Genomic DNA, 16,232 nt, shown 5'->3' on the forward strand with positions numbered 1-16,232 from the left:
AGGTTGTTGGGGTCGCTGCAGGCTGCCTGGCAACCTCATATTGGGGACAAAACTCTTTATCCACCTTATTCCTTCCTCAACCTGTGATAGCTTGTGTGAATTATGGTGAAGTATTACACCAGCTAACGTAGCTTAGTACAACAAGTGGAACCTGGGTAAACAGCCAACCTGGCTCTGTATAGAGGTAACAACATCCACCTACCAGTACCTCTAAAGCCCATTTATGAACACATTATATCTTGTTTGTTTAGTCTGCATAACAATGATTTCTCAGAGTCAGATGAGTGTATCAACATTTTAACAACTCCTCTCTTCTCTCATCTGGATTTTGGCATGTCAGATCACACCGTTTAGAGAAATTTTAGTGAGGAAATCAGAATGAGTGAAATTACAGCGTATATTTTATGTTACAGTAATAAGGTATGTGGGCTGTAATGTAAGCCTGGCTGCACCTCTATTCCTCTTCACTTACACAATAAGACCAAGGTTGTTAACACCACTTTTCTCAAACATTAGTTTTGTTAGCCAGTGCTGTTCCCTCTCTCCTTCAGACGGGAGGAATGGAACGCGCTCGCGGCACCACCCTGGGTTTTGAGCACCATCTGGCGGGGGTAAAGACTTCAGTTTGCCGTCCTCCCTCCCCGGTTCTCTGGCGTGTCTGGACTCGGTGTCTTTCAGAGCGCGACTCTCGGTGGAGTGAATACAGATTTTCAGAGCGTGTCTGGCACTCTTTCATCCAAATCTGTTCAATTCAGATCATGTCTTCGACTACTGGGACTGATGTGCTTCTGCCATCCTCGCAATCCGTCTCGGTCGCCTCCACATGAGGGCATTCCAGCGTTGGGTGGCTTCCCACAGACTGGAACCCGTGCGTCATGGCGCGCGGAGAGTGTTGGTCAGACCGGAGTGCGTAATGGCGCTCCGTCACTGGACAGTACCACATTTACTGACCCGAGGCATGCCCGGTGGCTTAACCTCGCCAACCTGTCCCGGTTTCCCCCTCTCCTGTGCAGCAGAATACCGGTCATCTCTGACTTATGCCTCGGTGTTCAACGTTCAGGCTGCTTCTCACGTGCCGCCTGTCAAAATTCCTAAACGGCAAAAATTAAAATCAAAAATAAAATAAAATAAAATAAAATAAAATAAAATAAAATAAAATAAAATAAAGTTAAATTAAATTAAATTAATATTATAATTAAAATTAAAATTAAAATTAAAACTAAATATAATGTCTGTGATTGTTTGGTGCCCACACTGATTATTCCCCCCTCCCAAGCGAAAAGCTACGGAGTTTTCCGGGAACCTACGATCACACACGCCCAGGACTGACCACTTTAGGACACACAGCAAAATCTCCGACAGTAAGGTGAACACAGCAACACAACAATAAAAATATGATTCGACCACCAGAGTGTTACTAATGTCCCCAAGGGTTATTCACAACTCGGGGCAGAGCCCCTTGACCTGAACCGATGGGTTTCATTCCGTTGCTGACCCGCCGACGGGCTGTCGGGCCGACCCGCGGGCTGCAGCTGAGTCTCAGAGGCTCGTTCTGGCTCCCGATTCCTCCCTCTGCGCGTCTTGTTGTGCACCTGTCCATGCACTTCCTAGACAGAGCCGAGTCGCTCTTGTCGGGTAAAGTCTGGTCTCTCCGTCTCCCAAGTCTTCCGTGTTTTCAGGTTGACGACAATTTCCTTCAGCTGCCGATTGGATGCGGCGGCTTCGTTCTGGTCTTTCATTGGTTGAATAAACTGTCCCTCAATAAATCAGAGCTACACAGGCCTACGTAATCTGATCATAAGTCACAGTCAGGGCACGATGTGTACTCATAAGATTTCAACCTAACAGCGTGCAATAAAACCACGATCAATAATAATAATAATAATAATAAAAAAAAAACAATGATCAAAACACAGCAATAATACAAACAAAATCATTAGAAATAAAATCATGCAAATAAATAAAAGCAGAAATATATATAAAAGCATGCATGTAAGCTGTGGAATCAATAAATAAGCATAAAATCCACTCCCGCCTCGTCAGCACCATGCTGTGTAGGTACCCGGTATTTACAAAAATACTTAAAGTATAATTCATTTCTTCTCTCCTCTAAAATGCCCAATGGTTACTCCCTTGTTCCCTATAGTCTTTTTGTCTTCCACTGTGCCTACTTTTTTACTAAAAGTGCCAGTAGTAACTGGTTTTATTTTGGTGGTGCCTAATTCATATGACGAAAATACAGCATAATTAATTGGATTTATTATTACGTGTTACCAGGAAATCAAACCAAAATTGTAAGAGTGGAGGGAACAAAAATGGAGAAATTGAAAAGTAATGGAGGCATGTCTCTGTTTGCTCAGTGGAAATGACCTTAGACGTATTAAGAAAAATGAAAATTAATTAATTAAATTATGCCCCTTGTAACTCTGGCCATGTTGGCAAGCAATCTGACGTTAGCTGCTACAGTTTTCATACAAATCTCATTTCAAAGGCAGGTGGGCATTAATATGAATCCCTGGATGTACACTGTCCTCATATAGAAGCTTCTTGTGGCTTCTCAGCAACAGCAAGTGTGCTTTCCATTTTTAGACACAGACAGGTCTGTGTGTCGCATCTGAGGCTCTACAATGTGTGTGTGTGTGTGTGTGTGCAACTCTGACACATGTTCACTCTCTCTCTTTCTCTCTCTCTCCGCCTCCATACTTCATTACAAAAATGGCAGAGCTCAGGCATCCAGATGCACCCGTTGTCATCATCATCATCATCATCAGGACACACACACACACACACACACACACACACGATCTTCACACATCTGCAGTGACACAGTATCACTGGTATCACAAGGATTGTGCACCGTGACAGGTTTCCTCTGCACAGATTCGACTCTTCACATCTTAAAAAGATTATTCAGTGAATTAGCAAAGCCCCACACACACGCGCACACACACACGCACACACACACACACACACACACACACACACACACACACACACACATACATACATACTTGGCAGGCAAACTGGTTACCATAACAACCAAACAGTCAAAGCAGGGTCACTGAGAGTGAATCAGATGAAATGAAGCCTACATACATGTGTATGTGTGTGTTACTGCAGAGCAGAGGCTGTAACTCTGACACAGAAAATTCTGTGGATCTGAAACATCTTCGACTGTCTTCGAGTGTCCTCTCACTAGACACTGTATTGGGAGCCAGACCAATGTCCAATCAGAGTGCGAGTTGTGTTCACATTAAGGTGGGAAGGATGTACCTTGTTCCCTCTGATGTTTGTGATTCTCATAGACAGATAGAATTCCAAGTACACCAAGTTCACTCTCCCATTCCTAGTCGTACTTGGGAAGTTCAACTCAAGAGTTCAAACTCCCAAGACCAGGAGAAAGCAACGTGCCTAATTGGCCATTTGCTAATCCTCTTTAGAGTGTGTCCACATTAATATGGTTAAATTTGCGAATGCATCTCTTCATTTCAGCCTTCCGTCCAGACTAAAAAGACAGTTAAGTTAAGAAGACAAACTTATGTCGCCTCAAACTTTCTCTGATTGTTCATTTTAAGTGTCAACATATCTGAATACACCTCAGAGCTGCTGTCATTAACCTGGATTTATGTTGATTTTGTTAGTCGCATGTGTGTGCATTATTTGGCATCTGATGTAAGAGAGCATTATTTGAGTTAAAAATGTTACAGTATGATAAGCCGGAGATTGTTTACTGTTTTCTCATAAGCTGGCTAGTGTAGAGTGCAGAGCTACTTCTAATATTGTAGTAAAGTATTATAAATAAAAAGATGAAATGTTGTTTTTTGTTACATTATCCTTCCATCTTCCAGCTGACTAAATGTGCTACACAAAAGGCATTTGCTACTCGACAAGTAAAAAATCCAACATGAGGGATTTGCATTGAACATTTGTGGTTAATAATGGGAGTATTTTGGGTGGAGCATGAGGTCCCAGGTCTGACTGTTCTTGGGTCCCTTCCAGATTGGGATTCCCTCATTTTTTCTTTCATTTTAATTAATTTGTCCACAATGGATTCAGATAGATCCTCCCAAATTTTGGACCCAATCAACAGAAACAGAAGACCTCTGGCGGACCTACAACTCCCAGCATGCCTTGAGCAGCATCTAGTGGAAATTCCTGGATGAACAGCTAGAAGATGGATGGTTGGATGATGTGATTCTTGTGTTGCTGTGTGTACTGCTGCAGTACGGGCTGCCTCCTGCACGTCGGGGCTTCACTGAGGAGTTTCAGTCAGGGAGGAAGACATCCAGAGGGAGACCTCTGTGTCTGATTGGCTGATGACCCTTAAAAGACCACCAATCAGACACCATCCTCACTGTGTGACTGCGTGTGTTTCCCTCTCCGTCTCTGAACGCACTGTGTCAGCTTGCGCATATTTTTATGTTTGCAGCGCTGCATACATGCATGAGCGTGTGTGTGTGTGTGTGCAGGATGCTAAAATCTGGAGCTGTGAAGGAGGGGGAGGGGCGAGGATAGAGATACTGAAGAAATACATGAAAATAGAAAGAAAGGGATATATAGAATAGAAGAAGAAGAAGAGAGGAGGACAGTGAGGAGTGGACAGATGTTGAAGAGAGAGTGATAGTGAAAGGCACACTGAGGAGAGATCGACGGAGAGAGTGAGGAGGAGGAGGAAGAGACGATCTGCTGTAGGAAGCAGCAGTGTCGTTGATTTTCACAGGATCCAAGGCAGCTATCCTCTGTTGCCGTGACGATGGGCTGCTGGCTCTCTGGACCATGGATGGGTGACCAAATGGTAAGTGACCAGAGACCTGCCTCAATGTTATAAATGATGCTATGTGTGTGTTTTATGACGTTGCATTTGAAGAAGATGGAAACGAGCTCTGTATGGCCTGTTATGGTTCGTGTGTGTGTGTGTGTGTGTGTGTGTGTGTGTGTGTGTGTGTGTGTGTGTATGTGTGTGTGTGAAGATGCAGATGCAAAATGGCATCATATCATAATTTGTGCAGGTCTCTGCATATGTGTGGATGATTAACCTAATTTGCGTGTGTTTAAATCTCAAACAGTTTAAATGTCCTTTTTTTTGTTAATACGTAGAATTTGAATGTTGTGTGCGAGGATGTGGTTCATATTTGTCATCTCCCTCTACTGAAGGCTCACAGTCGTTCTGCTGCTGTCCTCTGTCTCCACACACAGGTGCCATTTTGTGCTTCTCAGCTCATGTTGTGTGTGCGTGTGTACATGTGTGCGTGTCTGGTTGAGTGTAGCGGAGAGTGACTCATGGTTGTGATGTGCTGGAGTTAACAATACTGTTCATGCGTCTAATTCGATGGTTGCTGAGCTGCATGTGTGTGTGTAGGTGTGCATGAGTGTGTGAGGCAGGATGTGGTTTATGTTGGCTTGTAAGTGTTAACCCTTTAGTGCCAACATGGACACTCTGTCCATGTTCATCATATTTGACTTAAATCACAAAAAATCCTAAGGTCCGTTTGTCTGTGTGCAGGCAGAGCTGTGTTTTGTGACCCAGCTGCATAATGTCGACAAATTCAGAGTTTTTGGTCTATAGTGTGTTCACACTGTAAAAATACACTCTAGATTAAGTGCAGTTAAATGGCAGCGTGGAAACTAATTGATTGTGGTTTTGACAGATGCTGTTTTCCCATAATGCATGGCTGGATTAAAGCATTCCTCTAGTGATTCTGTCCGTCAATTCCAGAAAGTTGTTGGCAGACACAGATGAATAAAAGAATAGTGCAGCAGAGGCTTAGATAAGCTGACATTTAGTCCCTAGTATGGTCAAACTCTTACCTTTCCCATAATGCAATTGGATAGCATTTTGTCATTAAACCCTCCCTGCCTGGTAAACTGTCACTCCTTTAACACTCCACAATTATAGTTTTTAATGCAGGCTCTCTGTTATACATTTGTAATCTCCCAACTCAAGCTGACATAACCCTGATGACATCACTAAAACATCATCACGATTATTTCTTATTATTAGACTATTAGAGTTATTATTAGACTTGACAAAACTGATCCAGAGCCACAGAAGACATACTGTTCTGAGTGTCTTTAATCAGTTGGGTTCCTATTTGATTAAACACCTGTATTGGGTAAGTGCACCTTGTGAACACAATATATGCTGATATGATCAGAGAGTAAGTTAGGCCAGTTGATCCTGGTCTTGATAGCAGTACTTATTTGTCTTTTTCCAGAGAAAATCCTATTGCTTTGTCCTCAAGACCAAAAAAGAAAATCTATGACGTTGTGTTGTGATCCACACCTCCAAAGTTCAAGAAAACGTCATGTTTACTTCTAATAGCAGACATATAAAAATAGAAAGTGATGGGGAGAAATCATTTTTGTTCCTCAAAGATGCTGGAAATCCAGATATTACCTTCCATGTAAGATTCAGTGAATTCAACTGATTAAAAAAATTGTATAAATTTAAATACTGTCATAGATTAGTCCAGCTCATTGATTTATAACATTACCAGAAATGGCGAGACATTGACTGTACATGTCATATATTAACCAATCCTAGCCAACAGTCATGCTAATGATGCTTTAGGATGCACATTCAGCAGACATAGTGTTGCTGCATAGACCAATGATAGAAAAATACTTATGGAACAAATAATTCAATTATTTGATATTAAATGATTGACATCAAATCAATCACTAAACTTGTCTTAAGAAATTAGATATTTTCTGTGTTTGAGGCATTTTTTCTAAAAACATTCTAATCAAATGCTTTGACATTACTGGGAGATAAAATAGAGCTCCAGTAATCAATATTTTTTATAGAAACATTGAATCTTTTCTGTTTAATGGTAAAGTGTCTCAGGTGGCTGTGAACACAGATAATTCTCGCCGACTCTGCAGATGGACACAAATGCGACTCCAATGGGATGATCATGCTGCGCTGTGTTTGCTGGATGTGAGAACTGGCTGGTGTTTGCTAAAGTCACATTGCTCTAATACCTGTGTGTGACTGTCTCAGATGAATGGGCGGAGTCTAGCACACCTGAGCCAGCGGGATGCTCTGCGAATCCTGGCAGCCAGTCAACGTCCAATCACCATGCAGATCAAGGCTCAGAGGGGGTGTGGCGCTGAGGCAGAACGGGGAACATGGGAGCCCCTTCCCCTCAACCTGCAGCACCTCAATCTGCCCCTCCCAGTGATGGGGGCGGGACTTAATGCCTCCAGCCCCTCCTACCAGGAGAGGTAAACACACACATAGACAATATGATGAAATCTCTATAGCCTAGGAAAAGTCTGATTTTTATATAGAGCTGTTAGCTACTGTTTGATACCGCCCAGCAACTAGCATCATCAACATGTTGTAGTTCTTACACACCAATAAGTTTAATGACAGGTGCAGAGAGAACCAGGAATCCCATTGTCACTGACACCTGTGTTATATCACGGTTTGGTTTGCAGACTTACACTGGGTAACATAAATTCAGCCGACAAAGAAAGTAATGTTATATAATGTCTACAAAAAAAAGAAAAATCCAACAGAGTGTGTGATTTTCTGGTTCTTTCTCAGTCAACGTAAACCCAAAATATTCACTGCTACAAAAAGTACATCACGTCACAGCTGGACCAGGAATCATCAGGTTGCTGTAACCCCATGGACCTGAACAACATTTGTGTAAAGAAACCGATGTCTTAGAACTCGGGAAAGAAGTAAATGGACATAAAGTTGTCGTGATCAATAGGAATGATGTACAAAACTACCTTATTCAAACAGTAATAAGATCACAGATAGGATGGATGCTGCTTCTGTGCTGAACAACGTCTGTACAAAGAGCAGCATTTTCAAAACGTTTTGTATTTCCACCAACACCATTATGTGAGACTATTTTTACATTTAGGCACTACATTGAAAGTTCTGGATAAACTACATTTTCATGGATAAAACAATGCATGTTTAGTTTTGGTTGAAAGGACAAAACAGAAAGAAAAAGATGTAATTTTTGTCTGTGCACCTGCAGTTTAAAACTGCTGAGACATAAATTCATGACATAAATTCTGTCACTTGCCTATGTCTGTGAGGGTCCACAAAAATGTAAATGCACGGACTGTATGCATTGACTGCACATGTGAAAATATGTCAACCTGTGTAGTATAACAGAACCATGTCCCTGTAAGTTTTGGAGTAAATCTTGGTCTCTAGTTCTGCTTAGTAACAGGATTTTAACGAGCCCTGAGTTTTGAAAATGTCTACATTCTTCTTGTTGTATGTTATAGACATTATTACGGCCATCTGTCTCTGCCACAAGATCACTGTGATGGAGGACGGTACAGCTACCTGTCCAGCTCCCCACGGGACACTGTGGACATCGGTCACCAGGTGACAAAACAATTTGTGTTATGAGATTTAACTCTGGCTTTAACGATCATTTGCAATTGCTCTGAATTTATCACCGTCCTTTACATGACTCTGTCATGTGGTTTGTTGGTTTGTTCTGGGACCAACAGACTGGACATTAACAATTACCCTCTGCATTAATCAAACAGGGCTGAAAAAGAAGGAGATTTTAAACACACTAATTACAAAGTAGAACATCTGGCTGTATTTTTCTTTCCAAAAAAAATACCCAGACAGCTGTGACTGAACCCTTGAAGTGTATAAAACCTGGTAAATTGTCACTTGAGTTGTCTCCATTAGTCATTATTAACCTATTTCTTAAGTGTCCATCTGTATGATCAGAAACAACAACTTTCATTTTTCTAAAAGATAGCTTAACACAGATTCCGTCTCTCTTTATGTACGGCCTTGTAGAGACGATATAAGGGTGTTTTCATACTGACGGTTTAGTCCAGATTTGACTAAGAATTCCTTAAATGAAAATTCAAATTGCATGGACCTATAAACATACAGACACTTTGTGCTGTTTTTCTTTCTTTAAAGTATATTTTTTGGGCTTTTTATGCCTTTATTTGATAGTGCAGTAGAGAGAGACAGGAAATTGGGAGGCAGAGAGAGGGAGAATGACATGCAGCAAAGGCCGTCCGATGCGGGACTCAAACCGGGGCCAACTGCAGCGAGGACTGTAGCCTCTATACATGGGGTGCCTGCTTAGACCACTACGCCACACGACACCCCTTTGTGCTGTTTTTTCATTTTCTTTGTTTCACACCATGAATCCCTCAGGATCCAGAACTGACCGGTCGTCGACCAAAGGGACAGAACTGCCTGATGGGATGTTGCAATACCAACTTAGAAGACGCTAATGGCTGCCACAGTCAGGTATCCAAAACTGTGCTGTGTATCATCTAGCTGGGGCTGCATATCATCATTTTTCAATACCTGTGCCAACAAGACACAGTTTCAGTACTGATACAGAAATTATGCTTTTTTTTAATACCTTTCTTTTTCTGTGTATGATGATGATGATGATGTATGACAGAAGCTCAGAGTGACAGCGGTTACAATTGATCCTTAAAAAAAACAAATATTAGAAAAAACAAATTGATATCAATTATCCAAACAAATAGTTATTATGTCATTCAAATTATTCTCATTCAAGAAAAGAGTAGACTTACCACTTCACAGACAAATGTATTTCAGTGATTCTGCTGATATTATTTTTGTGATTCAAGATTCAAATAAATGGCTAAATAAATTGCAGCATTAAATTAACACAATAAATAAATTGCAGCATTAAATTAACACAATAAGTATTTCAACAAGGAAATATTTGATCAGAGAAATGTAAACAGACTAGGAACTTGACCAAGAATTCACCATTAAACTAAACTAACAAAAAATAAAAAACAACAAAAAAAGTTAATTATTGTGTTTTGATGTATGTATCTGTGTAAATGACCCTGTTACTGAGGATACCTGTTGTTGCAGACTGATGATGAGGACTTCATGCTGGAGAAGCCACTGGGCTTCCTGCCTCTCCACCATGAACTGGACAGCGGTCTGGGCTGGACTGACGGCTCTCTCCACCAGGGGGACCTCTCAGGGCTGGAGACCGAGGAGGGAGGCCTGGAGGACTGTCATTCACACGGGGCCCTTGCCCCAGGGGGTTGTGGGGGCTTCGGAGGTGGTGGCTCTCCTTCCTCTGAGTCCTTTATCTCCTCGGAGCTCAGTGACTCTGGCTTCTACAGTGTTAGCACCGGCGAGTTCAGGCACTTCCAGAGGCTGCTGGAGAAGCGAATGCGGTTGTACAATGCCAGGTTGCAACATCAGGGCGAACCCTGCGAGAGGCGGGAGCGACGTGACAGTTGCCCTAAGAGTCACCGTGAGCTGCTGGAGGCCATCCCAGAGGCGCTGACCATGCAGCCGCAGTGTCAACGCCTGCAGCTCGGGATGGAGGAGGACGCTGGGCCGGTCATGGACCTCCCACCCCGTGGACTTTTCAGGTAGCAGCTGACAGAATAACTATCCCTGCAAAATGACAGACCAGGTGTAGCTAGCAGATAAGGTTTCATAGTAACACCGGCTGGTTTCACAAAGTTTGTAGAAAATATCACTCAATCAATGTTTTTCTAACAATGCTGAGGAATTAGAAGAAACATTATACTAACCTTTTGGAACACGTATAGATTGTTTTCTGTACATGCTTAATAATAATTTTATGTTCCCAAAGTAATGGCCTTTCAATTTTTAATGTTTTTAATGTTTTCTACAAGGTGCAAGTCAATGTTGAGCCTTTTAAAACCAGTCTAAACTAATAATATGCCCATTTCAAAACCATTTTACATCAGCTGGCAGATGAATGCAGCATTCAATATGCCAAACACTGACTCTAGAGAGCGCCATTTGCATTTTTACATTACCTGAAGGCCACCATAGATTCTCCTACATGCTTCGAAAGGGAGTGATGTGGTGAGGCTTAATCAGTTGCATGCAGTCTGCAACCTAACCACTAGATGCCACTAAATCCTACACACTGGTCCTTTAATTCAGATTATCTCTGGTGCAGGTCATCCATGGTTTAAAACTATTTTGATGATGGTTCACTGATAACCAAACTAGTCTAAACCAATTTAAAAACAGTTACCAGAAGTTTCATGTGCAATTTCTTGTGCAATAGATGAACTTAAATAAATGAAGTTAATTTATTGTGAAGTCTGTTTTTATGAAACCATACCCTGACATCTATGTCCTCAAACATGTTTCAATGCTGTTTGTTGACTTTAATGTTTGCATTTCCAGGGTTTCGTCAGTCCAGTTCCATAAAGCTGACCGACCCTGTTTGAACCGTCACAGCTCAAGCAGTGGAGCCCTCTTCAGTCCTTCTCACACCCATGCTGCAGTCTCACGAATGACTGCCCCGGTCCTCTCCACCTGCAGCACACCCTCCAGCCACAGGAGACCAATAGTGCCAATGCAACAGCACCACCAAGGCTCCAGCTCAGTAGGGATGCTGAGGAGAAGCCGAACGCTGCACCATCGGCCTCCTCCACAGGAGTACCGCCGCAGAGCCAGCCACCCAGCTTCCCCTTCCTACTGCGCAGCAACCCTGCACCACTGTGGAGGTGTCGCGCCACATAACGTCCTGCCGCCAGGTCTGCCAGAGGAGGGTGAGCTCGTGGCCAGTGTGATGTCTTCCCACCCAGCAGCCCTGACCCTCTCACCCCAGCAGCATCACACCGCTCTGGGGCATATGAGGCCTGCCAACACCCATGAGCGGTGCTACGACAACTCTAACAGTCAGATCGCTCACCATGACTGGTGGCACTCACAAGAAAGAACCTTGATTCCAGAGCCAATGCTGACAGAAATGGACAGAGAGATTGAGAGGGAACTGGAACAGAAAGAGCTGGAAATGGAGAGAGAGGCACAGATTCAGGAGGAGATGGAGAGAGAGAGGCAGCAGGAGCTGGAGAGGAGCCGGGCCAGGGAGCTGCAGCACCTCCAGAGTCTGGGCCACTCTACTCAGTCTGGAGATGTCAACGACACCTGGCCGAAACCAGCCAGCCGACAGTCCCAGGGCAGTGGGGGAGGTAGAGGACTCTACAGCACACTGGAGGGCCACACAGGTGCTGGTGCTGCTGCTGGATGGGAAGCAAGGAAAGGACATATGAATGCGAATTCAAGTCCGAATCCCAGTTCTGGTCTACAGCCAAAACTTAATCCAATTTCCAAACCCAATACAACCTCACGGATCTCCAGGAACCAGCTCCTGAGAGACCGGGCGTCTCAGCTGGCAGATGAACGCAGCGGGATGAGCACTGATGAGGAGACCAACACTGACATGTTGATGGGTCGGTACTGGAGTCGAACAGAGAGGAGGGAACACTTCCTGTTGGCTCGTGAGCAGAGGCAGCAGCAGCTGCAGGCCAGAGGAATGATTGTACGAGATGCTGTCAGCAGGGGAGGAGCCATCACAGGAGGAGGAGGAGGAGCCTCTTTTGGAGATGGAGGTGTGCTGGACAGCAGAGGAGTCGGAGCTTTGGCAGAGGGACGATGCAACACAGTCCTGGAGCTGAGTCACAAGAAGTTGAGTCGTCTGAGGAACAGGAAGCTGTTGGATGACTGGACAACAGTAGAGGAGCTGTTGACTCACGGAACCAGGTTGAACAACCAGGAGGACATGCTGTGTCCCAGCTCCCTGCTGACGGTCACCACTGTCTAACTGCATGGACACCACATCTAACTGTAACTCTGTGTGTGAGTGTGTGTGATGTTAAGATAAAAATACATTTTTGCAAATCCACTCATTCTGTCTTTTCAGAGTGAAAAGAAAGGATGGATATCAGTTTAATTTCTTGGATATGTTTTGCCTAGCTTAGCAAAAAGATAGGAAGTAGGGGAAACTGCTCCCTCCATCACAAGAGAGAGAAAAAAATCTACCTTCCAACCCCAAAGCTGTCTAATTTAAACAAACTGCTTTGACCCTTCCCCAGCCACCAGGGGGTCCTAAACAAATTGAAATGCAACTTACCTTTGGTCTTTACACGGAGCTAGGCTAGCAGGTCCCCCTACTCATAGTCGCTGTGCTAAGCTAAACTAAACATGTGTTGGACCCTGTTCCTCATAAACAGCTGAATGAATCCTGGATGTTATCCAGCTAAATAATCCTCTTAATTCTCATCCATCTAACTTAGATTATTTTATACAAATTATACGTTCAGCGTCATCATAGCCACAAGGGTCTGGGTGACGTAAATTTTGTCATCAAGTTAACTCAAGCCCAAATTGTACTTCATGCATTTGCAAAGCTACAAGGGTTTGAAAGGGTATTCACCTATAACACAGGGTTACGGTTTGCCATCTGCTGTTCGTGTCCTTCAATGTTGTAGGGACTTCAGCCATCAGCATACAAAGCACAGGGTCCCCTTCATCTCTCTACTTGAAGGTCAAAGATGAAACTGATCCTCATCTTCTCATATGACTCTGGAAGACAGAGATCAACAGGATTTACGTAAATGTCAGACTGTTCCTTTAATGAATGTCTGCGAGAGAGGGAACTTCACTGTCATCGCTGTACATCACCTCAACTGATAGCTTTATGTGTGGGTGTGTCACCACTGTACAGCACTCCCGACAAAATGTGTGTGTCAGTGCATGACGCTTGTAATGACAAACACCTGAACAAGGTCAGATGAGTGTGTTTGCATCATGTGTTTCATGCAACATCTTATGCGCCATTTATTTCACAGAATTTTAGACAAAATTACAAAAAATTGGGTTTGGACACAAATCCTCAAACAGACAATGAGATTTTGGGGAGCAATACTGTTCTGCGTGATGTACCTGGCTGTGCACTAAAGATAGATCACACACAACTTCTTTTACATCAGGACCACAGAACACATCAACTGTAGCAATGCAGACAATGACAACTGAGATTTGATACCAAATCCTGAATGGTTTTTTATAGAAACTCTGTTTACAATTAAAATATCAATCGGTGGGAGCTTTTGTAACTCAATGATAAGAAACGATCGGACTCACTTGCTTGTGCAACACTAGTCATACTGTGATGATCGTGAATGGGGAACAATGTGCCACAGATGTTTGCAGAGGATTTCGATCACAGCTTTAATCTGTAAAATCAGCTGCTGTAGTGTTTGGGGTGGAGTTTTATGCTGCATTCACGTCTTATTTTTCAGGCCGCACTTAAATGCAGCTGAGTTACAAAACATGTTCACGCCAATCTGTAATTCTGAGTTGGAGGTTTCAGGAATTTCTGACATCCACATCTTACTTGGTGAAAAAATCTAAAGAAATGTAAAAAAATAAATCAATTTAATTTACCTGGAGTTACTACGACACAATATACTCTACCAATCTGTTACTATATAATAAATGATAAGGTTTATGATATTAGTTTAACTAATATAACTTGCTATTTTAATCGTGTCATATTCATAATTCAATATTTTATTTTCAGCTCCAACCCATTCTTTTAAGCTATGTGATCAGATTAGAGAAAATGGATGGCAGCAACTTGTTTGGAGCTAGCTAGCCAAAGGCATCGTGCTGCCACCCAGTTAAAATGCAGAACACCAACACTGCTGGGCAGCAGTTGCAGCTGCTGCAGCAGCCCCCTGTCTGAAAGTGCCATAATGTGTGAATGACCCACAGTCATAATAACAGGAGGTTTTCCCCCATTCTTACTGTTCTGCTGTTCTGGCGTGAATGCAGCATAAACTCTTTGGCCCTTCATGGCTCATGGCTCCCCGTTCCTGCTGATGTCTTTACTGTTGGCAGGATGTTTACAGATCTACCTTCCCAGGTACAGCTTCTGCATGTTTACTGAAATCTGCAGCGATGTGTTGACTGAGAAAAGAGGATACACCTCAAATCAACTTTACATTAGGTTGTCCAGACTGCTGCAGCGTCTGTACAGTCAGGACAGATGGAGCGCCAGTCAGCGTTTTTGACATTCCACTACAAGCAGGTACAGTGTGAGGAAATCTGAAATCTACCGATTCCAGGTCTGCAGTTCGGGAAAATGTGCAATAATACCTCAAGCTAGTTTTAATATGACAATGACAGTGTTGTGTGCGCTACCTGTCAGGTTTCCATCGAATGCAGTAATGAATTTTAAATCAAACACATGCACAAAAGTGTCGAGTCACAACAAGTGCAGAGTAATCCTAGAATCTAAAATAGCAAGAGGAAAGGTTATGTAGATATTTACATTATTCTCTACATTGTTTTTCATGAGAGGGACCTAAGAAAACAACTTTTTGCACATCATTTTTTATACCTTAAAGTTTTCCCTACCTTTCTGTACAAGGGACCGAGGCCAGTGGAACGACTGTAGATAGAACGACAGTGTGTGTTGATGTTTTCTTTATAAACTATCATAGTGATTTATGGAGGAGTAAAAAAAGTCAGTTTATTGTCATTGTGTTGAACATATTTCAATATTTTTCTTGTGATGGTTACAAAACCAATGTGAACAGTTTTCATGATCTTTAAAATCTTTAAAATATACTTCATTTACTTAAAAGCTGGCTTTAAAAAACTTTGATTTACCATTTTCAAAGAGTGGACACAAAATGTGAATATTATTGTCTCTTTACATGGCTAAATTGAATTTTACTGTTGTTTTGTGTCTTTATGACATGTACATATTGATTTTGTCAAAAGGTGCAGATGAGGTTGAATTAAGCAACAGGACACACTGATGCCATCAGACGCCTCCAATGGTTTATCATGTGATTCTGTAGGTTTATAGCTGTGTTATGGAGGCTGTATATACAGCACACAGATTAACATTGTAGTATTAGTATGTTTAACACTCACAATATTGTCAAAGTTCATAGAAAGTGGTTCAGTTTGTTCTGAATGTTACATGTGGCATCCATAAATTATGAGTACACTCAAAAAACTGCTGGGTTAAAAAATAACCCAACCTTAACCCCACCACTGGGTTAATATGGGACAGAACACATACTGGGTTGATTTGACCCAACTGCTGGGTTTTACTATTTAACCCATTTGTTGGGTTGTTCATTTGACCCAACCTAGAGTGAAATTAACTATATTGCTGGGTTATTTTCTGTCTCATTATCTTGCCACTTTTACATTTAATAAATAATGTAATAATAATAATAATGATAACAATTATTATTATTATTATCATTATTATGATCATGTATAATTTCCCATAATCATACAAAGACATACTATACAAAAAGAGGCCAGAAAATGTTGTTTTTACATGTTTGTATTGTCTTGCAAATTGCATTTAACAAGCAACTCATCTAGAACAGCTTCTTCAGTAAAAAAAAACAAAAACCTTGTTAAC

The sequence above is a fragment of the Seriola dumerili genome, unplaced genomic scaffold (genome assembly GCF_002260705.1).
Source record: "Seriola dumerili isolate Sdu_G_001 unplaced genomic scaffold, Sdu_1.0 BDQW01000066.1, whole genome shotgun sequence".
NCBI classification, from domain to species: domain Eukaryota; kingdom Metazoa; phylum Chordata; class Actinopteri; order Carangiformes; family Carangidae; genus Seriola; species Seriola dumerili.